General features: G+C 39.8%; 1 protein-coding gene across 5 annotated transcripts in view; it reads left to right on the forward strand.

Annotated features, from left to right (window-relative positions):
- The window catches only part of LOC104147126 (uncharacterized), a 221630-nt gene that overhangs the window by 66429 nt on the left and 127285 nt on the right, over positions 1–27916 (forward strand). The window contains exon 5 of one of the 5 annotated variants that reach the window (XR_011135714.1): positions 6401–8627. The exons of 2 other annotated variants lie outside the window; for them this stretch is intronic. The gene's annotated coding sequence lies outside the window, so the exon portion shown is untranslated. Of the gene's footprint in view, positions 1–2816; positions 4223–6400; positions 8628–19818; positions 20009–27916 lie in introns of those variants that run through there. 2 more of the 5 variants (XR_011135715.1, XM_068915648.1) reach the window with 2 other exon arrangements.

The following is a 27916-nucleotide window of genomic DNA, read 5'->3' on the forward strand; positions in this document are numbered from 1 at the left end:
GTTTCTACCATGATTTGTTTGTTAAATTAGGAACGTTAGCTTACCATTAGGCAAAGAGGTAAGAGTATACCTGTGTATATGTGACTCTTCCATAGTCTGAAGTGGCAAAAAACTACATCGGAATAGACTTACGTGCATCTTATTAGCTGTAAGCACCCACAGCATGATTAATACTCTGCAATAGAGACAGACAAGGCCGTCTCAGCTCCAAGGAGCTTACGGTCTAACACTGATAAGACTTACCTTGTAACTTTGCAGAAGTGAAATTAATGTTGTGTTTATTTAATTATTGTAACCCTTCTACAGATGTAATTTTGGGATACAGAATCCTTTGTATGCATGTGAATTAGCCTGTTGTGGCTTCACTAATCCATGCAAATCAAATGCCTCTTCTCTTCAGCTGTGTAAGGTGCAAGATCAGAACTGTCTCTCTTCTGTTTTAAGTACTCCTCTGGAAGATGCCTTAAAACCATTTTCAAATTAGTCTCAGAAATCGTGGGCTTGTTTAAATACTCCTCTGTGCGTCCCTTCTGAACTCACCAAAAATCATAGTCCTGGAGTGCCTTTTAAAGTTAACAGGGCAGGAAAAAGTCTTACACTGGAGGGCAAGCAAGTGTGTGCTTAAGTCTATACTGTGCTCATGAGTTTTGAAGGGAAAAATAAAAGCCCTCTGCGTTTCATTATGAGTTCAGTAGTGTATTGTGTTCTTGAGTTCAGCTGCAATTTCCTCCCTTCCCTCCGCAATCTTACCATCGTTTTCCTTCATATGCTTGAAGAAACAAGACGTATAATCATGCAGAAATGTTTGCACTTATTTTTTTGGTCATGCTCCCATCTCGTGCTTTAAATTGTATTTGCAAATGTTGGCATTTTCAAATGGAATTTCCCATCAGTTTTTCTTGAAATATTTTGGCTATTCTAGAAATGTACAGCATGTGTGACTTTTGAAAGCAAAATAGGATTTCAGTTTTCAATAACTACTTTCAGAAGCATTTCTAAAATCACTGAAGTGAATAAGTATTGGGGACGTATGTACTAATATAAAGCCACTGAGTTTACAGGAGGTTGTCTACCAAAAATCTGTGGTGTTTAAATGAATCCCAAATGATTTTGCACAATGCATTAGTACATTTTTTTATGTACTTGGATAAAAATTACTCTGTACCCTTGATCTGTTCTTATAGCCAAAATGTCTAGGTAGCAGGCTCCCTTTTGAATTTGACACTGAGACAGTGGGAAGTAGCAGGTAGCAAAGATCTTTTCTTTTTCTAGCAACTAGTTTAAAGTCTGGTAGCTAAAATATACAAAAGCCCTTGTATTATTTAAAACATAATTAGTTTCTGGGATTCAAATGTGAAAGCTTTCCGCTTAGTAGCGGGGAATGTTACTGCTCTGAGCCATATTGATATAGAGTGTTTTTTGCAAAAGAAAAATTCTTTTTTATTTCTGGAGCCATTTGTCTAATACCTGCCAGAAATGGCAACTATTTGCTATGGGAAGCTGGGAACTAACTTTAGCAAGAAGCATATATCTTCTGCAGGAAAATTAGCAGTCCTGCTGAACTCTGTCGTTGTGTGCCAAAAGTAAGGAGGAAGGGCATTTAAAGAGTTTGGTTTATGAACAGTAGTTATGAAATCATTTAAGCAGAGACCTAGAAAATTCCGTGGTAAGATATATATATATATATATATATATATATATATATATATATATATATATACTGCTGTGTTATAAATAAAGATGACTGCTGGGGAAGTACAGGTATGATAAAGGTGCTGGTTAGATACTCTTCTCAGGCTAACTTTTGGCAACTTGTGTTTTATTGCTACTTGGAACTTATTCTTCATTGCAAGTAAGAACTATAATTAGGGAATGTCAGTGATTCTATTTAGGGGGAAGCTGGTGGGGAAATGGACCTCCCTTGAGAGTGATTGTATAGACGAATTTCTAATATACTAGTATACCAGAAAGCAGTCTCAGATATTCGTGGCTATGGAGGGATATTGATCTTTTTGCAGACCTCTAAGCCTCCTATTGGATAGTGTTTCTGTTTCTGTTTCTGTTTTTTTACAGAATGATTCCAGTGGAAGGTGTTGTCTAATGGTTCCTTAGTCCTAGCTGTTTTATTGGAAAGCATTCTTCCAGGTTACTTTATTCCCCCATGCATGTTATGCATGTGAAGTAAGACTGTAAGACACTCTAAGGCTGTGATAATCTTGAGTGAGATGAGTCTGAATATGCCTCTCACCAAACACAGATAAGTTGACTTGGCTTTGCTGTTACCTGGCAGCAGACTGAGGCTTGGATGAAACTGGGTACTGAGTGATAGTGAAAAAAGGGAGGGAGAACTTTGACAAAGTACTAAGGAGGTGCTTAATGTTTGCCAATGTCAGAGAGGGCCTGCCAGCAGGAAATTCAAGGGAATCCTCGTTTGTTGTTGACTGCAAAAACAGCTGACCATCCCTGGGCAGACATCCTATCTCTCAAGTATTTAAAGCCACCTTTTAGTTTCAGGTTTTAAGCGGTAGTTTGACTGTTCTTGAGGACCACTAGGAGACATCAGCAGAAATGAACGTGGCTTGCATGTTGGCATAAACACAAGTAGCGTGGTGCCAGTTGGCACCAGACAAGGACCTAACCCCTCAACTGCAACTTGTACCACAAACGTGAGTCAGTGTGAGTGCAAGGCCTGGCTCCAGAGCGTGGCTTGGCTTCCTGTTCACCGGCCAGTTTGAATGCTGATTCTGACCTGTTATGCCTCAGGGAGCTTGGGTCTGAGTATGCAAGGGATCTGCTACTTTCTTTTTTCCCCTCAGGTATGCCATAGGAAAGTCAAAGCAGCTGCAGACTTCTCATCAGAACTTTTCTGTCTGTCTGGGAATTAAGTCTTTAAGTCTCGTGGTTCATCAGTCAGCTGACTTCCAGAACACACTGTATATGAATCCTTTCTACACACGTTTTTGCTGGGCACGTGCAAGAGAATTACTATGGGAAAGATCTGGAGTTGTTTAGGGGGAGGAATTGATTCCAAATGATGTCTTGCTTTTATCTTGTTTTTAGGACAATGCATTAGATACATTTTTTTTTCCATATTAGAAACTTAGAGGTAAAGACTCTCCACCTTCTTAGTTACTAGAACCTGTGGTTTCTTACCTAGTGCAAAGAAATGTACATCCTTGTTTGTCTATGTCGCTAATAATTAATAATGCATGGTTTTCTTTCCAGGTTTCTATGTTGTCCTCTTTAGAAAGAGGCTTTATGTTCTGAGCCCCTTATGGTTTTTTTGATATCACATATTTAACTGATTATTCCAAAGCACAAAAATTTCAGTTTATAACACACACTCTTTCAAGACTTAATTTCACTCTTACAAGAAAAGGCAATCAAAGGGACATCGAGTACTTCTCTATTTGTATATTTCATTTGTATATTGGAACTTGTATATTGGAATGGCAGTACGTCTGTGCTGAAGTGATAAAAGCACGTATGCCATGTATCCTCATGTCATCCTCATACATGCATGCATCCTCAAGCTAGCCCTAACTGACAAGATTAGATGTGGTCTAGTATCTACTTTTTCATTAGTAGCAGTAGTTCTCTTACAGCTGGGGCAAAAGGGCATCTAACAGATGAAGAGAGATTTTGTTTTGAGATGCTAATCTGTAATAGGAAAAAATTAAAAGGAAGAAGAAGGTAACTGAAAGGTTTTAACTCCTGAGAATTTCTTTATGAATTATATTGATTAACAGAATTGCTACATCTTATGGCAGAAACTTTTTAGAAGAAGGCAGTAATTGTAATTAATTTTTAGTCTGTGCCACATATTTGATGTTAGCTCTGATTCATGCTATTATATTCTCTCTCTTCCTTCACCCACAGCAAAACAAATTTAATTTGATTCATACCCTTAAGAAAAAAAAAACCTCGAAATTACTCACATGGTTATGATTCAGCTCTTGGCATAAAACCCTGTCCTCCTCCATCCTCCCCTTCTCCCACCCAAACCACCCCCACCCTCACCCACTGTATATTTATGTCACTGTAGTCTGAAAAAGTTGAGTAGCTCTTAGGAAACAGAGCAAATGAAATCTTTCTCCAAACTGCTGTATTACTTACGTTGATGCGAGTCTAATAAGACTTCCTTCTCACAAGCGGTATGGAGGCAGCAGCAGCACTGTTCTTCATGTTACTTTAACAGACAACGATACTGTATTAGTCTTGAGATGGGGCTGTGTTTAGCAGTGTAGCCAAGCTAAAGCAGGCTATGCTGCTGTATAAAATTGTGTAAGTTCTTGCACGCATGAGCCTATCTTTCCAAAAAAAAAAAAAAAAAAAAAAGGAAATCATATTTAGGGATTATCGTTGAATTGCCAAAGGACCTTACCCGAGCATTATTCTTGTCTTTTTCTTAATTAGTCTTAATGTTCTCATTTTCTTAGATTTTAACAAGCTTTTTCCAAGCAGAGATAAAAGCTGCGTAGCTTTCATTACACACATTTATAGCAGTATGTCCTGTTTCCTACAACTTGTCAGATATCTCTGTATCTGGGCGATTGATAATCTTCTATCTTAACCTACCACTGGAAGTATGAATGTGAAGATCCTCTCCTACCCCTGCTTACCATTGCATCTCATGCACTATGGTTTGTCATAGGCTTAATGAGAGCTGAAGGCTGAACACAACTCAAGTTCTGTAGATTAGACACTAGAACCATTCAAAAGTGATTTTATACATTAAAAGGAGATGTTTATGGAGATCTGGTATTTAGAGGTGATGCAGTCCAACAATCCCAGTGGAAATCGGAAGCAGCTCAGTGCCTCTGAAGCTGACACACATGTTTATGTATATAACACTGAGCACAGAGGACTTCACGCACACTAATGCTATAAATCAGTTGTGGTGTGTACCACAACTTGCATAAGTTGGAGGGAAAGGCTATTTTTAACCAAGCACACTAATACAACCTTCCACTCTTACTGAAGGGGGCAAATAGGTGATACCTTAAAGGCAGAAATCAAAGGGCAAACGGGGGGGGGGGGGGGGGGAGGGGGAAGGATTATCAGACCCTAGATCACTTGCTTACCCAGAAAAAAAATAAATTAGTTGAATGATGCATGTTGCTTACACGCTTTATTTTTCAATGAAGGCTTAAGATATCCCAAAAAGAAGAAAAGGGAATCTATAGGGTAAAAAAGAGAAAATTCATTTCTTCCTCTTCTCCCTAACGCCCTTCTTCTGCTTCTCTATGTATACTGTATACCAATTATGTACTCCATGTATATGGAAGTATACACGCATGTCCATAGACTCTGATTATGTGCCCAGTTCAGGTGTCTCTGACAGTGGGTACTTCTCTGTGAGTTGTGCTATTCCTCTTCTGGGTGAGGAGGGGCTTCTGGTGTAATTAGCATTGAGGGTAGCATCAGTTTACTCTAAATTCACTCTGTTCCTCAGGGAAGCATGGAGGATGGAGCATCTGCTCTTTTCCCCAGCCTCAATGTAATTTCCGTAATTTGAGCGCTGGGGACAGTGGTCTGCCTGCATGGTCTGTCTCTGTGGCCTTTTCCGCTCCCTTTCCTGCACTGTTGCTTTGTGCCATGTGGGATCTGTCTGACTTGGACTAACTCCCTAGGAAATAGGAGTTTCTAAGGTGTGGTAGATAGCCTTTGACAGCACTACAGGGTGCCAAAACCTTGACTAGATTGGGCCCTCTTTGTTCTCTTGTCTCCTGTCATCAGCCAGTTGGCTCTTGCTTCAGATACCAATGACAAGCATAGTAAAGGAACTAAAGGGTTGTCTACCCTTTAGTTGTGGTGTTTAGACCAAAACACAACAGTGAGAGAGTCAAAAGGTAAATGCAGGGAGACTCCTCTGTTAGCAGAGGAGAATTGGTGAGTACGGCACAAAACAGGCTCTGCTGCAACAATAAAGAAAAACAGGTTTACTGTGGAAATAGTCAAAAGAGAAAGACAAGAGATTAGGTGAGCATTTTTTCTATGAGAATGCAGGGAATGGGATGAAGAGAAGAGTGCCCTCTCACATTCCTCGTTCTCCCCCTTCCTGGTCTAGGGTTTCTGTGTTGAAATGAATTATTCTTCGCCTAGAAAGTAAAATAGTCAGAATCCAGCTGAACTTCAATCATGCCTGCGTTGTCAAGTTACTGAAATTAGAACGTCACTGCTAGCAACCCAGTGGTTCTGGGTCCTGTTTCTGGAGTAGGACAGAAGTTGAGCCCTCTGACCCTAACCCCTCTACCGAATGCTAAAATGCTGTCACCATAAAATATGCTGAGTATTTTTTTTTTAAATCCATGTTTCTTAAGGGGGGGGGGGCAACAAAGCAAGCACATCTTTTACCATCAGACATCATCTGCTATCATTTTTGAATGCTGTGTTTCAGACACACAGAGCCTGGCTGCAGATCCTCCAGCTCAGTGCTGGTTGGAATGAAATGTGCAGTGTGCTCCAGGGATGCAGCTTGGGACCAGGAGCTTCTCAGATGCAACTCAGTTCCTGATGGAAACTTCTGTGATGTTGGTCAAGTCATTTGACTGCTCCTTTCCTCTATTTCTAAAGGAGACTACAGTCTACCATTTCACATGGATGTTATGAGGATTATAACTTTTGAAAATAAACTTTTGAGGTAGTTACAATTGTTAATCAACTTTCCCATTATGTTTCCGTTATTTGCTTACGTTATTTGACTGGGTTCAGACCCACAAATGCTGCCCATAGAATACTTTTGTGGAATATTTCATTTGGCTCATCTGAGTCACAGTTTCCATTAAAAAAAAAAAAGACTAGTAAAAGTAATTTATTTTAATCTAAAATATTTTCATGAAGAGCCTCATAATGAATGATTTGGGAGAACGCAAACAAAGCATGATAAAACCATTAGGCTTATTTAGCTTATTAGAGTTGAAGGCAGATATGACTTCTGTCTACCAACGAGTTGCAGAATCGAGGACTGAGAACAGTTGCAGTATAGCCGAAGAGAAGGAAAAGAACAGTTTGTGCAAAGAAAGGGCAGTGATGATCATTTAATATTGTGCCAGCAGCTGGCCCTGAATAATTTTAGGATAGAAATTCAGAAGAAAGTTCCAAACCGTCAGAAGCAACTTCTGGAACAACCTTTCAATCGCAGTACAAGAAGTTGCAGTTTTGCTTTTTGTTTTTTTTGTTTGTGTTTTGCTTTTTAGATGGAGATATGACTTTCAAAAAATGATCAGAGATGTGTTTGCTGATTTTTCTTTCCAGTCCTTATTTTCTTAAGCTACACCAGTTGTCCTAGCTCTCTTCTTAAATTCTGTTATCTCTAATTAAACTTTCAGTAGGAAATGGGCAGTACATCTCACACTTTTAGTGTAAAATAGAGAACCCATTTGGAAAGAGATTTATTCACCTTCTCTCAAGAAGATGGAACACACGACTCTCCGTAAACTAATCCGGCTGTCTCTTACTTAAAATCACTTACCGGGTTAAAGTTTGTGACAGGATAAAGACTAAAATTGTAAAGTATCCTGATACTTTTATTTTAATCAAATCGTGACCATGAGCTACAAAATATCAACCCAAGGAATTAAACACATGAACCCTGTCTTTAAAAATGGCAGTAGATGAAAAATCAATCTAAAGTTTTATAAACACACATAGCGCGAGTGTGAAATTTTATTCGGTCATCTGCCTTTAATTAAACATAACTTTTTTTGTTGTTTGTTATCCTCATGCTATTCTAGGATAGGATGTTTTTGTCATTTTATGGTTTCACTGGGCTATGGAATATTCCAAACAATTTGAAAATGTGGTTAGATTAATTTTCCCTTGGGTTTGACCTCAGTAAACTTATCCCGCGGTAAAACTCAGTTGCTTTGTCTTTATTGCGCGTTTTACCTCAAGATGGTTGTTGGGAGTTTAACGAGTATAACTTAAAAAAAGGGGGGCAGGGGGTTATTGCTGGGTTGGGTTTTTCCCCCTTGCCCCGGAGAGGAGCTTTGAGTCATTGCTCCAGGAGGTCCCACTCGCCGGGGCTGAAGAGGGCCGTTGTTCTGGGCCACGGGAGGGTGGGGGTGAGGCGCTTTGAGTCATCTCGCGTGGTTTCTCCTGGCATACGTTTCCTGCCCAAGAATTGGCAGTGGCAAGACTCGGCAGTGGCAAGCAGCCTCGCAGTTGTTCCAGTTTTGCCTCTAACAGCAGTTATGGCAGCCGTGTGATGTTCGCGGCCATACGCGTTTCTTGAGGGTACAAAAATGGAGATGAAGGGCAGCGCGGTTGTGCATCTGGAGCAAGGGCTGAAGGTGCTGGAAGGTGTTGGCCTGTGTTCCTCCGGGGCTTGTGGGCAGGTGAGGTTGGCGATATAGCCTTTAAGTTAGAGTCCGCCTCATACGTGCTATTAATCTTTCCTTGGAGCAGCTCCTCAAAAGAAGAATGCAAATCGTTAGTTAGGATTGGTGCACTTTGGTTTTTAAGCTGCATGAGTCTTTTCTGGCATGAAGAGCTAGTAATTGCTAATTGCTTAACACCTTTAACTAACTCACTTTTTTATTGAAATGTGCGAACTGATGCGTGAAGAAGTTCTTCAGAGCGATGCTGGTGCATCAGCCCCCGTCAGCCTTTGCTTTGAAAACCATCTCAGCTGATACATTTTTAAATGTATTTAATAAACGTGAATTCTTTCCGTAGCGGGCTGGGAGGTGCTTGTTTTCCCTTTACTCCAACAGAAGGCTGCTTGGCAGGGGGAGAGAATGAGCCGATGGCCGTGATGGCTATATAAACCAAGTCTCAGCATGAGGATTAATGTAATATGTGCCAGACATTCCTCTTATTTAGATGCTGGCTGGTCCTGAATGTGTCCGTGTCTGTGTGAGGCGAGGGAGTTTCCTGCTTTAAATCACCAGCAGGCTCCGGCTGGGCGTTCCCCGCTCGCGCTCGCTAACCTTTTTTCCTCCCATCTCAATGAGTGTCCTTTGTTTAACCCCGCTAATTCAGAAAATTCTCCGCGGTAATTGGAACTGCCCCGTCACGTGGCTGCTGCCCGCTGATTGGCCGCCCTTAATTGGCGGGTCGCTATAAGAGCTGCGGGCGGCGGCGGCGTGCGCGCAGCCCCGCTCCCGGCGCGGCCGGCCGCTCCCGCCCGACGGCCACCGCGCCGGCGCCGGCGGTGCGGGGGCCCTGCCGGCGGCAGGCGGTGCCGCTGCTCGGCGCAGCGGGGCGGGCCCGGCGCCGCCGCCCCGCTCGGGGCTGACAGGAGCCGCTTGTCATCCGGAGGGGCCGCTCGGCTCGGCTCGGCACGGCACGGGTGAGTGAGAAGCGGCGGCGCCTCCGCGGGCGGCCACGCGGCCCGCGCTGGGGCCGCGGCGCTGCTTGCCGGCGGCCGATGGCGTGAGGCGGTTGTGGGCTGGGGACCGTCCCGTCGCGGGTAGCAGCCCCGGCGGGCGCGGGCTCGAGCTGAGCGTACCTGGGGCCGGGGGGAGGGAGCAGCGGTGCAGGAAATGTTTTCACTCATTCCTTTTTTCTGCGGCGGGGGAAGTTTCTGAGACGTTTCTAGGAACTCTGTTTGGATAAAAGTAAGCCTAGCACGTGCGGCTGTGACTTCCTTTTTGTAGTTAACTTCTTTGCTCTTCCCTAGAAGGTATGAACGCGGGTTATGGTCTAAGGTGTAAATTTTAATTAGCATAACGCACAGAGGTCGGGGCTTCTGCTAAAGCGGAAAGGTTTCTTAGAAGAGCGGTCTGTACTGAGGTTAGCTTAGCTATTGTGTTTTCGTGTGTGGAAAATAAGGTGATTCTAAATCATTCGCTAGGCACGTCTGTGGCAAAATCGTTTGCTTTCTACTTATTGAAACTAGATATAACTACCAATGTTCCTGCTGCTTAGTTCTCCCTTAGCACACAGGAAAACTGAGATGTAGTTTAGAGGCGTTATTTTTCCAATATGCTGACGTGTATGCATTTATATCAATATGCATATTATTTTGTTACCAAGGCTCTTCAATTTAGTATGTTCTTAGAAACTGTGAAGAAACCAACTTTGTGAGTGTATGTGAAAACGCTTCCCAGAAATATCTTTAAACATGGTAGACTAACTGTTACTGTGAAAATCGCCTGTAAGTCAGGTGGGAAACAGTTGTGCCTGTAATATATTGTAGATCTCGCATGCTGGCTAATAAAGTAAATAGTGGACATCCGTATTATCTGAAAACGGTAACTCAAGTTTCATACCTGCTCCTAATTTTGTGACTTATTTTTACTTTCTTTCGAGCTTTAATCTCTTCAAGATGCATTTATAAAACACTTTGAGTATGGGTTAAAAGGTGTCATCCAGAGTATGCTCAGTGAGTTCGGATGCATGTGATACTGGTTTTCTTATTTTTAACATCTCTTGCTTTATTCGGTCTCGATTCCCCATCTCAAGGCTCTTAGAAAAAGAAACTAGTTGGTGTTCTCGTTACGTTTATGTTACAAAGCTTGTCTTAATTTTTCAAAGGCCTTTCTCTCTTTCCTAATACAATTTTCGGAAGCTCTTTAAACAATGCTTTATATAAAAATAGAGCTCAAGGTTGCTGTGTAGCTAAATTTATTATAAAAAGGAGTAGGAAACCTCTAATAAGAGAAGCAATAAAAAGAATAACTTTAAGATAAAGGCACTATTCCCTCGCAAATGGGGAAGAACGTAACTCGACATGTGCTATCAAAGTCTCCTTCTTAGCTGAGGTGTGGCTGAACAACACCTGAGGAAAATGCTCCGTTTTCAGTCTTGAGCAAATTGTGTTCCAAGGTTCTACTATTATCTTGGGGCTGGGGAGCAGCTCTCTGCAGCTGGGTACATTTTTACTTATAGATTTGCCAATTAAAATTCCAGAGTGAGAATTCATAAGGTTAGCATTCCTGCTAGAGCCTCCCCCCCCCCTTCACTCCCTCCCTGAAAGAAAGCACAAGCTAGCCTGCTTAAATATTCAAAGCATGAAAAGTGTAACTGTAGTGGATTTGTCTGTTTATTAATAAAAATGATCGGCCGCCTCCCTCTGGGTTTCGCTCACCTGTTTTGAAATACTTGTGTGAGGTGAAGACTGATTTAAGCATAAACTGAAATTTCAGGAATTAAATAAACATGCTCCAGTGTAATTCTGTTTAGATCACGTCTGTTACTTGTATTTTGGTTTGTGTCATACTGTTGGCTCTTCCAGTTTATTCATTTTAAAAAAAACTTATGTTTTGTAGTATATGATCTCACGCAAAACCACAGTTCACGCTACTTCTGTTAGTATATGTTTACTGTCTTAATTTTTGTTACCGTAGGTAATGAAAATACTTCTTTTTGTAATTCCCAAGGTTTTCTTTTCAAGTGCTGGGGGGGGGGGGTGGAATTCAGAAATGAAAACTGTTCTGTGACAAAAGTAAATTTTGTGGTATATCATAACAGCAATTTTTGTAATTATTTCAATTGGTGGTGCTTGATGACTGATGTAGGCGAGGGCAGACATGAGAAATATGTAAAACTAGCTTTTTTTTTTATGTAGACATTTCTAGTTTGTGTCTCCTGGCATCTGAGATAATAAAAGGATTATGTAGTTGGGTCGGTTCTGTCCCTGTTGTATGCAATTGGTTAGTAGTGCTTCAGTAGTCATGATTGACTATGTAAAGTATTTTGTATGGAAGGCAAGACAGTGCATATGTATGGAGATGCTGCCTGTATGATACAACAGTACTGAACAGTGTTACCCAGAATTACCAGATAAGACCAGATTCTGGACTCCTCCTGCCTCTTCTGATTTTGTTATTTTGATGTTGCTGGGCGATGTGCTGGTGCACTTCTCATTTCTCTCTCTCTTTTTCCCCTACCCCCAGGATGCAGATGGCTTTTCCTAGCAAATCAGTTCTTAGGTGAGGGAAATCAGAAATATTTCTAATAGCTACAGTGACCTATGGAGACTGCTAATGTACGGTGTCCCCTCCCTCCCCCTGTAACATCTTGAACTGGTTAGATTACATATAGTCACTTCAACATCTGAATACGGTTTTTTTTCCCCCCTAAAATGTGGCAGTGGGGGAATGCTTTTGGTAGTACTATGGTTCACCACTTCTTAGAACTTTGTTTTTTCCCTGGAATTATTTTAAGGATACTTATCATTTCTCTAGATAGCCTTAGTTCAGGGAAAGCCTTTTAATAAGCAAGGACACTTGCTTCCAATCTTTGAAGATCTATATTATGGTTGTTGTTGTTGTTTAGTAAAGGAAAAGAAGTTGCGCCTTAGCTAGCTTGTCTTGGCTGCTGTTCTTTGAGCAGTAAGATATTTTTTTCCCCCTTTATATTCTTCCTGTGCTGAAGTTTGAAAACTGAATGCTTTAAGCAGAAATGATTCTGTATAAATACAGAAACATTTTATTCACCAAACTGTAACTGTAGGTGCAGGAGAACTATCTGCAGTACTATAACTGTTAAAAATGTAGTGTAAAGGAACTGAAGTAGTTCCCCCAAAGGGGGTGATCAGACTATTGTGTCTTATTTGATTTCTTCTTACAAATTACTTATCCCAGCAAGAGCTCAGAAATTAAATCAATGTTGTTTGTTTGCTTGGGATTTGTGAGAAAGAGGACACACCTCTCAAAAGGCACGTGTGAGAGATGGCACGTGTATAGACTTGTAATAGACTGTTAATTTAAGTATCTTATAAATTTTCAACACTTAATAAAAAAGTTAAACCTAAGCTACTGGGTATAGCCTGAGATGGAATGTGTGTCTAAATACTTCTGTCTCCTGCAGATATAAACGTAACTAGAATTGCTTCTGTTTGTAATGCCAGAACATCGGCATCAACTCATTGCTGTGAATATCTTATATTGTTCCTAAGGCTGATGAGCAGTATAGCAATAAATTATGCATTTAAATATACAAATAGCAGAACTAGTCAGTCTTTTAGAAGTTCAGCAGTCACAGGGCAGAGAATAAACCCGTTTTTTATGGCTCACGTGACGGAAGCAGAATTAAGGAATGAAAGTACTCAAGAAACCTTACAGAGTTGTTGCAGGCTTTTGACACCAAATGTAGAATGATGACCTAGAAATACGAAGATTGAAAATGTAAGAACTAAATGGCCTATGAGAGGTTCTTGGGCCATCGCCCTGTTCAGATGGTTAGGCTTAACTGTTTTTAAGCCATTTCTGGTGGCTGTTTGACTGACCTGCTCTTAAACGTACCTAACAAAGGGAAATCATGCAATTCCATGCAAGAAGGCTTGCCTAACAGTAAAGCTACTGCCTAACCTAACTATTTCTAGGTGTAAGTTTGGACTGCAACAATTTGCCCAGGAGGAGCAGTTTATGCCTGTTCTCTTATCAAGTTAATATGCTTGTGAACTATTATATCTCTCCTCTGTCTCAAATAATGTAATCATCTCACTGCCTAAATAGAGCTCAGACCTGTCAAAATCTGCTAAGGTAACTATAATCATTTGGGAAGGGTGGGTCTACATATGGTTTACAGGAGAGCCATGTCTGTAGTCTCCTAAAACTTTTCTATTTCTAGAGAGTCACATTCCTTTTAAAAGGTGACAGTTGTTCACCTTTGAATGACTATACTACAAGAGAGCTGGATAACAAGTGTCTAAGATTAGGGAAGAAACTTTAATTGTTCATTAGAGCAATATACTATAGTAAAGCAGCCACCATCTATTATGACATTGGACTATTGAACAAGGTAAACTATTGATCTGATGGATGTATTGCCTACAAACACTGAGCAGTCAGTATTCTTTCAAAGTTCAAATACTTGCTTTTGTATACCCCTGCTCAGATTCCTACCTACTTCAAAAATGTGCTTTATTTCTTTGAGTTATAGCACATCATGGTTGCTCTGTACTAATATCTACTCAAAAAAAAAAAAAAGTTTTCTAGGCCAGAGTACTTCAGCTGCAATTCTTGTGTTTATCAGGGCGAGGGGGTTGAGTCTTCACGCTAAGAAGCTATGCCCTTACCCAAGGATCATACGTGTGTAACTTAAAATATTTTGGCTTTGTCCTGACTTCCAGCCATGCTAATTCTTGTTAATGTGTGCATCCATGTTGATTATTTTCTTGATGTTTCCAAGCTTGCCTGGAGGTGAAGGGAGGAAAAAACCCAAAACTTTGTTTTGAACGTGTGGACGCTTATTTGTGTTGCACTCAATTTTGTTGCCAGGCAGTGCCATTCGGTTATCCAGGTGAATCTGCAGATTGAAGTTATTCTATACATAATATGAAGTTGAAGTCAGCAGCTTGAAAAGAATTATGTTGGTGTTTTAATGGTAATTCTAAACTGCGTCTTTACAATAACCATGCCTAATGCATGTGTGAGTATCTTTCTGCCGGCCTTTGGGTCCCTCCTTGCAAGTCGGCGTGTGTTATTGAAAAGTTATGCTCTGTAGTTATTATGTGATGAGATTTATCTGTTTACTAATCGTCTTGCAGCAGATGTTTTATTTTTCTTCACCATCAGAAATAGCTACTATAAATAGGTGCATAGTGCTGTGCAGTTCTCTGTCTTGGTCATGGTGAAACTGTGTGTTTATAAATCAGTGCTCATTTTAAGAGCAACATCTGGTCTAAATTTTGCAGCCAGCTGTTCACACCTTAAGGAAAGCATCACAGGTCTTGGATGACTTGTGAATAATTAAATATTTTATTTTACTAATCTTTTGCTGCCCTTGCCTAACAAGTGTGTGGTTGGGCAATAAACATGAAATGGTTTCTATTAGCAAACGTTGCCTTTATCTTCATTGAGAATACTTGGAGTAGTTGTGGTTTTGAGGGGCCTGTTTTGCTTTGTCTTTTTAATTTGCATCGGGAAAAAAAAAAAAACAGAAGTTAAAACAAAACCCTGAATAACACCATTGAAAATATTTAAGAGAACAGAGTTATACTTTCATAATGTTTGTGTACAATCTTGCTTTAAATTTCAGACTTAGCTAAAAGCTATAGTATTGTGATGATAAGGTTTAGCAATCCAAGGCCTTCTAGAATGGGATTTAAATGTTTTTAATGGGAGATGGTCAAATGAATAAACATATAATGACATTCCTGCTGTTGTATGGGAGGGGGAATACTTGCTAGTATCCCTGTGCAAGCACAAAGAGGAAGCTGATGTGCTAGAAAATTGGTCCAAAAAAAAAAAAAAGCAAGAATATGATGAAAGGGGGAATCTTTAGCTATCTGGATTACTTCATCAGACATCTAAAGAAATGAAAAGGACGTAGGAATTCTCAAGCTGTTTACTTAAATGAGTTAACGTGTGCTAAGATTGAAGTTTCAGGCAAATCTTGTCAGTTAGAAGAAAGGGTAAGGGGGGGGGGGGAGAAGTTCTGACCGAATTCAGTAGTTACTAGAATTGAAACCTTTGCACAGGATGTATCCTCCTGTAGTGTCAATTAACATCTAACTCTCCAAACTTGCAGCCTTGGTTTGTCTTCTGAATATTATCCTATCTAATGAAATAGGTGTAATACGTAAATATATGTCATTAAGGACTGCCTTTGCATTACTGCTAATCACTTATCAGTGCATGATTCTTTCTAATTCAGTTAAAGCTGAATGTATTTTCAAAAGCTGGAAGGTACGTAGGTACTTGATTAAAACATTGACTTCTCAACAGAGATGAGAATAATAAAATGCGAATAGTATCCAGTAGAGCATACTGATATATATACTAGTATTAATCGATTTTGTTACATTTACTAATAAGCCTCAAAAATGAAGTCTGTATTTGAAGTCCATGGTGAATAAAAGCAGTGGAGTCTAGTGTGTTGTCAATAACTGTAGTTTCCAACTTACCTCTTAAAATTAAAAAAAACAAAAAAACAACCCTCGGGATGCCAACTTCCTAAATGAGCAGGTATTTCTGGTCCAAAGTGACGTTTGGACAAAGTGACCGTGACTGATCTGACCAGTGAGGTTCTGTAGACAGCAGCTGAAGTGGATGGGAGGCTTCACAAACTGCTGCAGCTGAGCTAGAGCTGTTAGTGCTGGGAGAACTCTGCCCCTCTGACAAAATTCCTCAGGGAAGGAAGGAGTGCCTGGGAGGCCTCCCTCTCCACAAGCAGCTGTGGAATGAGGATGAAATCCAATGTTTATTCTTTATTCCGGAAACTATAGGAAATGTAGCATTCACGTAAGTTGCATAATAGCATTTGCAATTGAGACAGGGAGACCCCGAGTAGCAAGGAGAGTGTGTTGTTAGGAGATTTTAATGCTCTCAAAGAGAGCAAACTGCAGTAAGGGCTACAAAAGTATTGGATGACTTTATCAGGGTACTACCGTGATCCTTACTTGAGGAATTTTTTTCTTTTCCTCTGGTTTCTGAGTATCCCTGAAAGGTTTTTGACCTTCAGTTAGTAGGTGCTAAGTAAACCATACTGCAATACAGTGTCCTTAACACTTTGGAGTAATTGTTGGTATAAGTAGACAAGAGGGTGTGCATTGTGGCTATTAGTGGGTGAGGAACTGGAAGTCAAGTGATCCTGGTTTGTTTCCAGTCTGCTGCTGATCTGCTGCCTAGTGTAAGCAATCTTTTGGTGGAAGTTCTGTGATTTACCCCCCCCCCCCTTCTTTTAAGGGGGTTGTTCACTTGAATGCTACCAGTTGTCCTGTCTGGTCTGCTACTGTCAAGTCCGAGTGTCTAACTCAGTTTTGTAATATTTGGGTTTATGAGAGTCTGAAATGAACCATAATATCCACCTTTTTATCTTGATATATGTATGTCTAAAAATAAAAATGCTGCTCTTGGTTGAACAGAAGCAATATGAATGTGGCTCTAAAACACCTCTTCTGCTTTAACTAGGTGATCGCTTGCCTGTCTGTTATTTCTCAGAAACTTAGTTGCAGAAAAACAAACAAGTCTTGCTAAGAATTTAGGGAATAATATATAAGGGCTTCAGCTACAGAAGGCAAAATCTTACTCCACGTTCAGAAAATATAAGTGCCTTTTCACAAATGGCTTATGCTTGTGGGACAAATGAACCTCTGGGTCTGTGTCTCTAATCCATACCTAATCTTAATGAAGGTATACTGATATCAAGATGATGCTCAAAGTTGCAGCTGTCTTGCCAGATTTGTGCAGCTGTTCTTGATGGGCAGAATGGCAGGGAGAAATGGTTCACTTCTGAATGTGAAAGGTGACGTCTTATCTTTTCTGCTATTACTAATGTAACTACGAAAAGTTAATCTAACAGATACCTTTATCTAATAAAAACTGGAATGCCCACTTGTTTCTTTTGCCATTAGAAAATCTTACAGCTGCTATCCTGTCTAGACACTTATTTCTTGGAAATAAGATATTTTGTAGCACTCTTGTATACTAAAGATTCCTCTGAACAAGATGTATAAATTATGTAGAAGAAAATGAGTGCAGAAGATGGCAATATATCCGAGTAAAACTCTTCCAGTTCCCTCTGAACTGAAGTGCAGTGGCATGTCTTGTTCTCTTGTTAAGCTAGCAGGTCTGTTCTGTGCCTCTCTGCTTTGATGGGGGGGGGGGGGGGGGGGGAAAGCTTTCTTGAAAAAACTCCATGTGGTATTTTCCCCAGAAATTTCTGCCCTATGAGTTGCACGTTATCACCAGAATGCTACTTGATAATGAGTAACGTCAGGGATTGTGACCAATTTGGTTTGGGTATTTTCAGTATGCCTTTGCTGCCTGATAAACTGGTCTACTGGAACGTTCTGACTTACTGGCTCAGGTTAAGAGCATGTAATTCTGTGGTGGAAGAACAGTATGCAATTCAATACCGCATAAGTGCACATCAATTAAAAAGCATCTAGATATGGGCAGGGAAGTTTAGTCAAGTATTCCCTTTTAAAAAAAAAAAAAAAAAAACACCCAAAAACTTCCACTGTAGGTAAAGCTGCTGCTTCATGGCAGCTTAGAGAGCCAAAACCACTGGAAAACTATTTCTGGGATGTCAGGTGAACTTTTTTTTTTTTGGTAAGACTACTTTCAGAAACCTCATTAGATGCAAGTAGCAAAGGCACAATAGAGATTCTAAATAGTTTTGCAGTCAAACCATACTTATATTCTTCCTGGAATCCAGTATTTACTTCCCTAATTTATTTGTTTGCAGAGTGGCATTTTTGGCACCTTGGGTTTACATGTGCAGTTTTACAGAATTTAGAGGACAGGTCCCATGCTTTTGGGACATGCTGATAATAAAAGTTGTTAAAAGAAATTGCTTAGCAGACACCTTGATTTAAAAACAACACACCCACTTCATTGTGATGCTATTCAGGGAAATGATTCAGTGCAGTTTCGGTGGGTTTAAACAATGGCTTAGTGGCACACCTATTTTTATAGAAAGCTAACTTTTAAATGGGATGCCTTTTTCTGCAAGTCTATACATAGCTAACAGCTGTAAGCTGATATTTGGAAGCATACATGTTCTCCTATACAGAGCCTCCTTCATTGCATCTTATTTTCCCATGCAGTTGATGATTGCCAAGTGAATTGAATTTGCTGGAATATGATTTATTTGTTACTTCCAAGTTTCATTTTCAGAATTGTTTTAGCTTGCAGGAAAACATACCTAGGAATGAGTTGATTCACACACAAATATGTACAGTCAAGTCCATTAGAAATAGTACCTTTTTTGCACACTAAAAATAATTTGTAGCAGCATATTAGCTCAGATATCCATACTTCATTCTTTGTGGCCAGTTTGAGTTGCAAAGAGTAAAATACTCATATGAGCTTGTAGTCTGCCAGTTCTGTGCATAAACTGGTGTTCAGAAACAGCTGATGCTGACAGTGAGTAGCAGTCTGTAGTAATGAACTCGTATCTTGAGCACACCTTCACCCAGAATACCTGTATGTTTAATGTAGGCTTTAAAATTCAACGTGCATTTTGACTACTTATGCGCATCTGCATCTCGGGCACACATTTGAGAGTGACTGTGCAGTGGATGGGTACTGTACAAATGAGTCAGTTCCTGTTCCTTTGGCTGAAGCTTCGTTAGGAGTTCTCAAAAAAGTATTTCAGAATGTGGATGTGGTCAACATAGTCATTTTCCAGGCATCTTAAAGGAAACCCACATCAACTGTGAAAATGAACTTTGAACTCCTCTGTCCCTCCAGTGACAGAACTAGAGCAATGCTGGATGGGTATACTTGTTTGCTTCAGTTTGTCTTCACTCACAACTTGTGCTTCTTACCCTTGAAATTAAGTGCACGCTTATTCTTTAGGAGCATTTCTGATAATGCTTCTGCATGTGACTGATTCACTTATCCAGTACATCAACTAGATGTCTAGTTAGAAACAGCTTCTGATGACTTTTAAGGTGCACTTAACTGTTCAGCAAATATTTAAGCAGTACTGTAGGCTGTTAAACCCACCAGCTTTTGTAGTGTTATTTCCCAGGTATTTTGGCAAGATGTGATACGAACAATCTGCTCCTCCTGTAACTTCCACGATTTAGTATGTAGCTTTAGCTGAAAAAGTTCTTTTGAAGGTATTGACATCAAAAAGGGGTCTCTGTTTTGTTTTTCTTTGGCCATGTCAAAAGGGTTATTTGCATTGAAGATGCTTGCCTTGTTTGTACTCTGAATCTTTGCCTGTTTAGAATGGCATTTTTTTTGTTTTTAAAAAAACAAAACAAAGGGGGGGGGGCAGCATTTTCACCCTGACTTATTGCAGTGGAGTTTTTTGAACATAGAGTATACAAGCTAAGCATATACCATGGTCTCGGCTCTGAAAATGATTATCTCAAAAATGACTTTCTTCTTATACTTTTTTCTCTAGTTATTGGTACGTGTGACTCTGCCATCTGATTATTACCTTATGTTGATGTTTGTATTCTTGTAGCACATTGGATTCCCCAGCAGGTACCCAGTGATGCTACATGAGGCATTCTGCAAACAAAACAAAGATATTTCCTCCTAGAGCTGGAAAGGAGACCTCAATAGTGAGATGAGATGGTGAAGCAAATAAATGACTTGAAGTCTGTAAACGGAGACATATACTTCATTCAGAAGAAAATGCTACTACACAGATGGTAGGAAGATGTTTTGAATGTGTGCTGGTAAACACTACTCCCAGGTCTCTTATCTGGAAACCTCTGCTTTAACTATACAGTAATTGTGCTGTATAGGCATGAACAAATTGGAGTGGAAAACCTGTACTGTCAGTATCTCTAAAGGTAACATGAGAGACTCGGGTCTTTTAATAGTGTTTAGCTTTGCTTATGGCTTTTGACAGGCTATAGTAAAGGAACATTGACTTCTGTGTTCTTGTTTTGTTCCTTACTTCACCTGTTCATCACAGTACAGCTGTGAATCTCTTATGGGCAGAGAAATAAGACTTAGTCTGAAGTTGATCGTGCCATTAGTAGACATAGGATTGAAGGTCAGGACTGCTTCTTTGCCTGGTACAGTACTTGCTGTGTATCAGAATTGTTCACATGCCTTTTGTTTTGTGTGCCCCAGCCCCTCCCCCCTTCAGAAAAGAGTAGGGATTAATGAGACTGACAGTCTGATAATTAGTGGTTTGTGTGTTACTGCTTTGCATTACAAAATATTGAGCACATCTAGACTTTACTGAATGTTTTATTGGAACAAACCTGGTGTTTTTTGAAATATGCCTTAATAGGAATAGTCTTTGTAGTAGAATAGCAGTTTAAAATTTTCTTCCTTCTCTTCATCCAATATTAAAAATCAAGGTATACAGTATGAGATCTGGTTTTACTATGGCCTGTTTTAAGCTGTCTTAATGTCATCTTGACCTGTAATATGAATCTAGTTCTGGAGTTTTTGCTTCAAAGATAAATTTAATTGCAGTAATGGATCTGACACGTTCCTCTAACTGTTGAACGGTGCATTTTGCTGTTACTGTAATTTTTCTTTTTTTTTTTATTCAGGTAACCATGCTTTTATCTGAACTACTTGGTTGTGAATGGATGTAGACTTTTCCCCCTTTTGTCTTCTGTGTTTAATACAAAGGCTCCTGATTTTTAAGCAAACTGTGTGTGTGTGTGTGACGCATGTCGCTATGCCTGTTCCCTTAAGAGAGGGAGACCACCTCACTCATCTCTCTTCTGAATTATGGTCTTCATTCATGATACTGATGCAAATGCACACGTGAAATGGTTGGTATCCTCTGCTTGCATAATTCATGTGTACTCTTAGGTGTTGCTGAGTTTTGTGCTTTCGAAATGCCGATAGAGTTCAGGCATGCAACTAGTCTTCCCTATGCAATATTTGGTTATCTTCAATGCCCCCCCCTAGAGTTTTTAAAGACTGTATGTCTACCTTCAGAGTCTTCTCTGTGCCTTTTTGTTGGTTGTTTGTTTGTTTAGACTACCTGAGAAGATGGGACATGAAAAAGTCTCACTTCTGGGTAAAAAGCTATTTGTTTTGAGTAGGCCTGATTCAAAAAGACTTTCTCACTTGCTGTAGCGTACTGTGGACGCTGCAGCTATTTGAATACCTTAAACATAATTAGAATAAAAATTACAAACAATCCCATAGAACTCGGACTTCCCAGAGGGATACCTAGTATTTGTTCGTGCTCTGCAAGGCTGTTACTGTAAGTAAAAATAGAATAATACATGGATTTATGATAAGATGTTCTGTTCGACTGCTGAATTTCAGAGTGACTAATGAATGTGCATTGCAATAAATCAAATTGGCCAAAGTAGGTCAGGAGTAGCCTGTGTTTCTATAACATAGCCTGCAGCCACAGTCTGTTTTGAGTTTATTTTTCTAAGTGTGTGTTGGGAACTAGTAATAATGGCTTCCCACTTGTATTTGAATAGTTATTAATATCCCAGCAGAGCTCTTCAGGGTTTTCAACCACAGACTGAAGTCCTTTCTGTGTATACCGTGGGCATTTCATTTGCTCTTAAGATAGTGTTTATTTGGACCAGGTTGGGGTGTCCTCATGAGAAGCTCCAATAAGAACTGCTGTTGTAATGCAGTGTTCCTACCTCTCCAAAAATAAGAGCTTCTCATGTTGCAGAATGAGTTAACTCATTGTCTGCCACTACACACTAGAATGCTAGTATAATAAACCTTAAAGTTTTGGTAATGGATACTGCTTAACACTCATCTTGTGACTGGTGTCATCTACAATTCTGTTATAACCCAGAAACCTATTAGTAAGTAAATATTTAATCTTATGGGTTTAATCTTATGGGTTGCTGATATTTCACATTGTTCAGGGTTTCCCTTCAAGAAGCTTGAAGCTTTCAGACTTGTCCTTTTTCAGACACATGGAATGCTAGTCCTTTTTTCAGTATTGTGAATTCCTGTCACTGAAGTCTTTGCCTGGCCTGAATAACTTGCTTTTTTCAGTCCAAGATCACCTTGGTCAAGGACAACTTTGCTTCCCATTTGTCGGTCTCATTTTCAGGACTGCATACATTGAGTCTCTGAATATGCCCGAGATTCTCGAGTCCCTCATCCCCATGAACTGAGTACTTAAGTGGCTGCTTCTAGGTTCTTCCCAGTTACATCATTGGCTAATTTTTGTCTTATTTTTTTGGAGGGTGGGCTAAAAGCAATTCATGTTTTGGAGAAGTTAGAAGATAGCCTTGGCAAGAATCAGAGCGGATAGGACAGCCTGGAGGTTAAAAGCTACTGTGGGAGAAGACGCTTCTCCAACAAGTCTCTTCTCTGCTCCATTTCATGGTAGTTAGTTATGTCACTGATACAAAGCATTATTTCCACGAATTCACTCTTCTCTTCCAGGTCCCATATTGGGCTTTCTGAGAAAAGGATAAAATAAAAGTTAAATCTTTAGTGTCTCTGTTTCATATTACAGTGTGGCCGTATATACTTTTTGACCTATTAAGTTTGTGGCTTTATGGTTTTTCCTCAGTATCCCATTTACCTCCCTCCTCCTTCTAGTCTCTGGCTGCAAAATTATGCCAAGGTCTTTATATGTTAAAAGTAGCCTTTAATTTATCAGTAGTAGCATTGTCAGCATCTCTTACTTTCAGGCCTTTTTACCTAATTATTGCAACTTCTTCTGAAAACTTCATGATTAGTAGTCAGTATGCACAGAGTCCTTTTGCACTGATGGATGCAACCACTTTTTACCTACCTCTTCATTATCTGTATGATGCCAAGCATGAGAGGTCAGTTTATCTTGGACTTGCGTGTGTCACACAAATATTAGTCCTATTAAACAACTCAACTCATGGCACATGTAGTACAGGCTAAGATCCGAATAGATCTTTCTCCTTAAATACTTAAAAGAAGTTGTAACAGTACTGACGTCCGTTTCCTTCTCCTTGCCAATATACTTGTTCATCTATACGTTTTATCTAATCTCATCACTCCAGTGTGAGTGTGTGTATGTGTCTGTATACTTATATATAAGGGAGGGGACAGGGATCTTCATTTAAACGGTGTTTCAAAAAGACACAGTCTGCTTGTGTCTCTGTAGATCCTCCATCCCCTGTATTTTAAAACTGCTCTGCTGGTAAACTTGTGAAGCTAGAACCGTTATGACTTCTACCACAAATGCCTGGGAATACTAGTTCAAAGAAAACAAATTAGTATTGTTTAAAGCATTTATTAACTTTCATATCTCTGTATCCCTTCTTCCATATTGCTATCTCTGCATTCTCTTAAGTTAGATATGAAATATTGTGTATTTGCAGAGCTGTGCAAATTTGTGTTTGTAACTTGCATGTGACTTGCTGGTGTGTATTACTTCATGCAAATTTAAGTGGTAAATATTAGCACTGGTTCTATAGAATATATGTCTATTTTGGGGAAGCTTCTTGGAACATAGTACCTGTTGATCTTCTGCTAAGCATACTTCACTGTTTATGGTCTAGAGGAAGCTAAATCATGTGAGTTGTAGGATAAACACCCACATTTAGGTCTCTGTGGCATAGTAGCATGCTGTTGTCATGTGATCTTCAAGCAAGCTAAAATGTGTTCCTCGCTTTCTGCATTCTTTGTAAAGATTTTGTAACACTTAAAGCTTTATGGTCTTTTTTTTTTTTATTGTGATGGATTTGATCTCCCAAATCATATGGGGAACATTTATAATCTGGAGTGGCAGTCGTGTGCCTATGGATAACTAATTTCTGGAGACTTTGAGTGGATGCATCTGTTGTAATCTGGGAATTGTCATGTTTGGGTTTCCAGGCTTTGGAGTGCCTTAATGTTCTCTGATGTTCTTTGTAGATGTCTGTCTCAATACTTTATATTTAAGGTATAGGGGCTTTTGTCAACATTATAGATTGCATTTTCTTAGCCTATACATGGATAACGCTCACGCCTTCTTAACACATTGCATAACTTGCATCCTGTGATTCCGGGGGGGGGGGGGGGGGGGAAGAAACATATTCTTGCATAAGGCACTAGGTGTAGAATTGAGTGGATTTGCTCTCCTTTTTATTGAAGCCAGGATTGTTGTAGCATTTACTAGGGGTAGGGAGGGTGGTTGTTGTTTTCTTACTGCGTGTATTGGAGAGAAAGCAAGTTTCTCCGAGTCGTAAGGCAAGACAATGCACAAACCATGTCAGTAGTCCATGTTCCCTGTCGTACAGGCTCATAACTAGTTTAAAATTCATACTAAATAGTGTGTTTTCTTTCCCAAGCTTAGCCAGGTCTATTTGGCAGTGGCTTGGGCAGCAGGGTTTCCTTATAGAAGGCAAACAAGCAGTTTATGTTAATTTACAGCATAAATGTAGTCAACTTCATCTTGGAGCTGGTTGAAAAAGCTGGGAGGAGTTACCTCCCCCAAACTGAGTTCACTCCCCAGTAAGATAACTGGGGGGAGAGGGCGGGGAACAGGATGGCATAGTAATCTATATTCACCACCCCTCTGTTGCATATTAGGGTGTGACATAGCACCAGGTGATTTCCTGGCATCATCTGCATAGTTGAATAATCAAGTGCCTTATATTGTAAAGTTCAAGTAACACATGAATGCTGCTGTTCTCCTCTGAAGTAAGTACTAGCTGTATTTGGAAGAGTAATTACCTTTAAAGTAGGCCCCTGAGGACCATATAGAAGGATCATACTGTCAGAGCTGGGAATTAAGCTTAGGAACTGCTGCTGCTCAGCTTGTTCTCTGACTTCTGGATTAAACCTATCTCATCCCTGACATGCTTTCACTTATTCACTAGGCTGCCCTTTCAGAGTGATATTTTCCTTCCCCAGTACTCTGTGCTGCATAGGTATCCACCATGAACAAAATACACTGTTACTGTAAGATGAGAGCCCCTATTTTCCATAGCGATTAGATACTATGCAAGCTTGAATTGAGGTGGCTGTTAGAGCCCAGCCATCAAAGATTATGGACTGTTAAGGGTATTGAGAGAGGCTCTTCTAAGCAAGTTCGGTTGGCATCAGAATTAGTAAGACTTTTTAATTTTATTTTTAAATCTTTGCTGAATTGTGGTGGGCACTGAAGCATAGTACGATGTGATTAACCTGCTTAGTTTCTACTGTTGTTTCAGTATTTGGTACACAAGGGGTGTGCTATGGCAAGGTGTATGCATGTTGGATTTTAAAAAAAAAAAAAAAAACTAGAGATCTGATAAAATAATTCTTTGATATTGCTGAATCTTGCTTAATGTCCGTACTACGACAATGCTGATACACTGTGAGCATCAAATATATCTCTCTTAATGGCTGGATGGGCCACTTATTTTCATATGAGCCCTTCACCCTGCAGTGTGACCACAATGCATGCACACAGTAAGTAGATCTGGCAGACTTATCAGACACGGGGGCTGCAGGCAGTCTGACTCACACGTGGCGTAGGCTTGGCTTGAAGAGAGTAACTCATAGGGGTATGCAGGTTTAACTTGGGAGGGGATGTTTTTTGTTTTTGTTTTACGTTCTTGTTTTTCTTTGGTATCTCCTGCACTGCAACCTTATGCTTAGAAACACTGTTTCTGTGTCCCACAGCAGACACAGCTGTTGATGTTCCTGTAATACTCTGGCCAGTACTCTGGGGAAAACTACCATCCATGCTTACCATAAGAAAAAGATAAGCTAGTTGTTTATATGACACTGACCTAAACAGAAACTTCATTGGCAATGTTTACTGCCTTTATGTATTACATTATTGCTCATAAAATTCAAATTTAGTGAATGAGTTAATTCAGTTTTCCCTATTAATCACCATTGGTGGGCAGTTATGACATACTGGAGTACTAATACTTACAAATATTAGCTGACAGCTGAATGCTGCTTGCTTGCAGAGCAATGTAGTCCCAACTACAGAAAGCAAGAGTGTTGTTACTTAGCATAGCCTACAGGTTAGGAACTGTAATTCATGCTTATGTAAAACTTCCAGGATCCGAGTTGAAGACTTGGATGTCCTATTAATTTTAGTGGACAGTTTGCTTAACTCTGTATTGGACCTATTTTATTTATGCCTATATAATTTACTATTTTGAATTGGTTTTTTTCCACACTAGAAAAGAATAAACAACTATTTACAACATCTTCTATGAGCTTACAGTGAAACCAGTTTCATATCTATTTGTATCAAATCCTTCAAAGACGATATCCATGAAATCGACTCAAAAATAGGTCATGCTTAAAGGTAACTGTGTTTTAATTGCTGATACATGCAGTTTTAAAAACAAGCTAGTTAAAAGTCTGCCTCTGAGAGTGCGAGTGGCTTTGCCTTTAGGAAGTTGTTTCAGAAGACTGTGCCAACTCTCTACCTCTCTAGGCCTGCTCATACTAGTCTCTGGCAGAGCAATTTAAAAAATGTCTTGGGCAGGATTTTCAGAAATCCATTCAGCCCAATCAGAAACTTCACTTAATGGAGCAGTGTATAAATAGTGTGGAGTGTCAAGTGACCATCAGCTGGTCTGAATGGGTTTGACCAATACGGTCACAGGGTTTGAGGCATGCAGGAACTGGAATCACCGAAAACATGCTTTGCTACAGAGATATCCTGGCTCTGGTATAATTATGTAACTGCAGAGGAATTTATGTGTGTAAGAATGTATTTTAATTAGATACCTGTATTTAATGTTGGTTTCACCTTCTGTATCATTATCTTTTTTTTTAAGAACACATGTACAATATTTCTGTGCAGTTGCTGCCTGCGTTAACTTTTCCCTTTTCTTTAAGTAGTGCATATTGCAAGTCACAGCTGAACTCCACAATTATGCATTTTCTTTATAAAGTGTATGCTTACTCAACTGAAACAAGGCACTGAGTTTTTTTACTGAATCCAGAACTTAAGACATAATGGCTATTCACTGAAGTTCATGTTAGGTAATTAAGAGTTCTTGGCATGCTTGCTAAATGCCAAAATTCCTTTGTATTGTGCATTGAGCATGGAAAAATTTCTTGCATTTCAGTGCACTGGCACTGCAGTCAAAGCTTTTGGCTGTCCCTTGTGGTGATTTTATTAACACTGAAATTGTCAGCTCTGAACTTGGAGATGAAGACTTTCTGTATGACAAGCTACTAAAGCTGGCATCCAGATGATATAGAAAGCATCCCTCTGCTCCATTTAAAGTATCACAATTTGAACTCTAAACAAGCTAGTAAAAGGACACCTCTCTTCTTTGTTCTCAGTCCACTTGATATCTTTAGCAGCAGTTGTCCAAAACACAAAAATTGTACTAAATTCAGTAACTTTCCGAGAAGAACTATTGCTCAAAAACAAATAATCAGTATTGCTCTTCCTATCTCCCTGCTCTCCATGGTCTTTAGACTGAATAACTTTTTTCCTTTCCTTTTCGTTACTGACATTAATACTTGTCAGTGCTATCCCTATTGTCATAATGCATTAGCCCATAATGTGAACGTCTTCACTACAAAACTGATTGTTTAAAACCAGTTTGTCTTTGTTTTCATATCAGTTCAGCGGCTGCCACAACTAGGATTTTGATTTAAAAAAATGTTATTGGCCTTATTTAAATTGAAAGAAGACACTGTTGTATGCCATTGGCATCTTTCTTGCCTCGATT

The sequence above is a fragment of the Struthio camelus genome, chromosome 1, assembly GCF_040807025.1.
Source record: "Struthio camelus isolate bStrCam1 chromosome 1, bStrCam1.hap1, whole genome shotgun sequence".
In the NCBI taxonomy this organism is placed as follows: domain Eukaryota; kingdom Metazoa; phylum Chordata; class Aves; order Struthioniformes; family Struthionidae; genus Struthio; species Struthio camelus.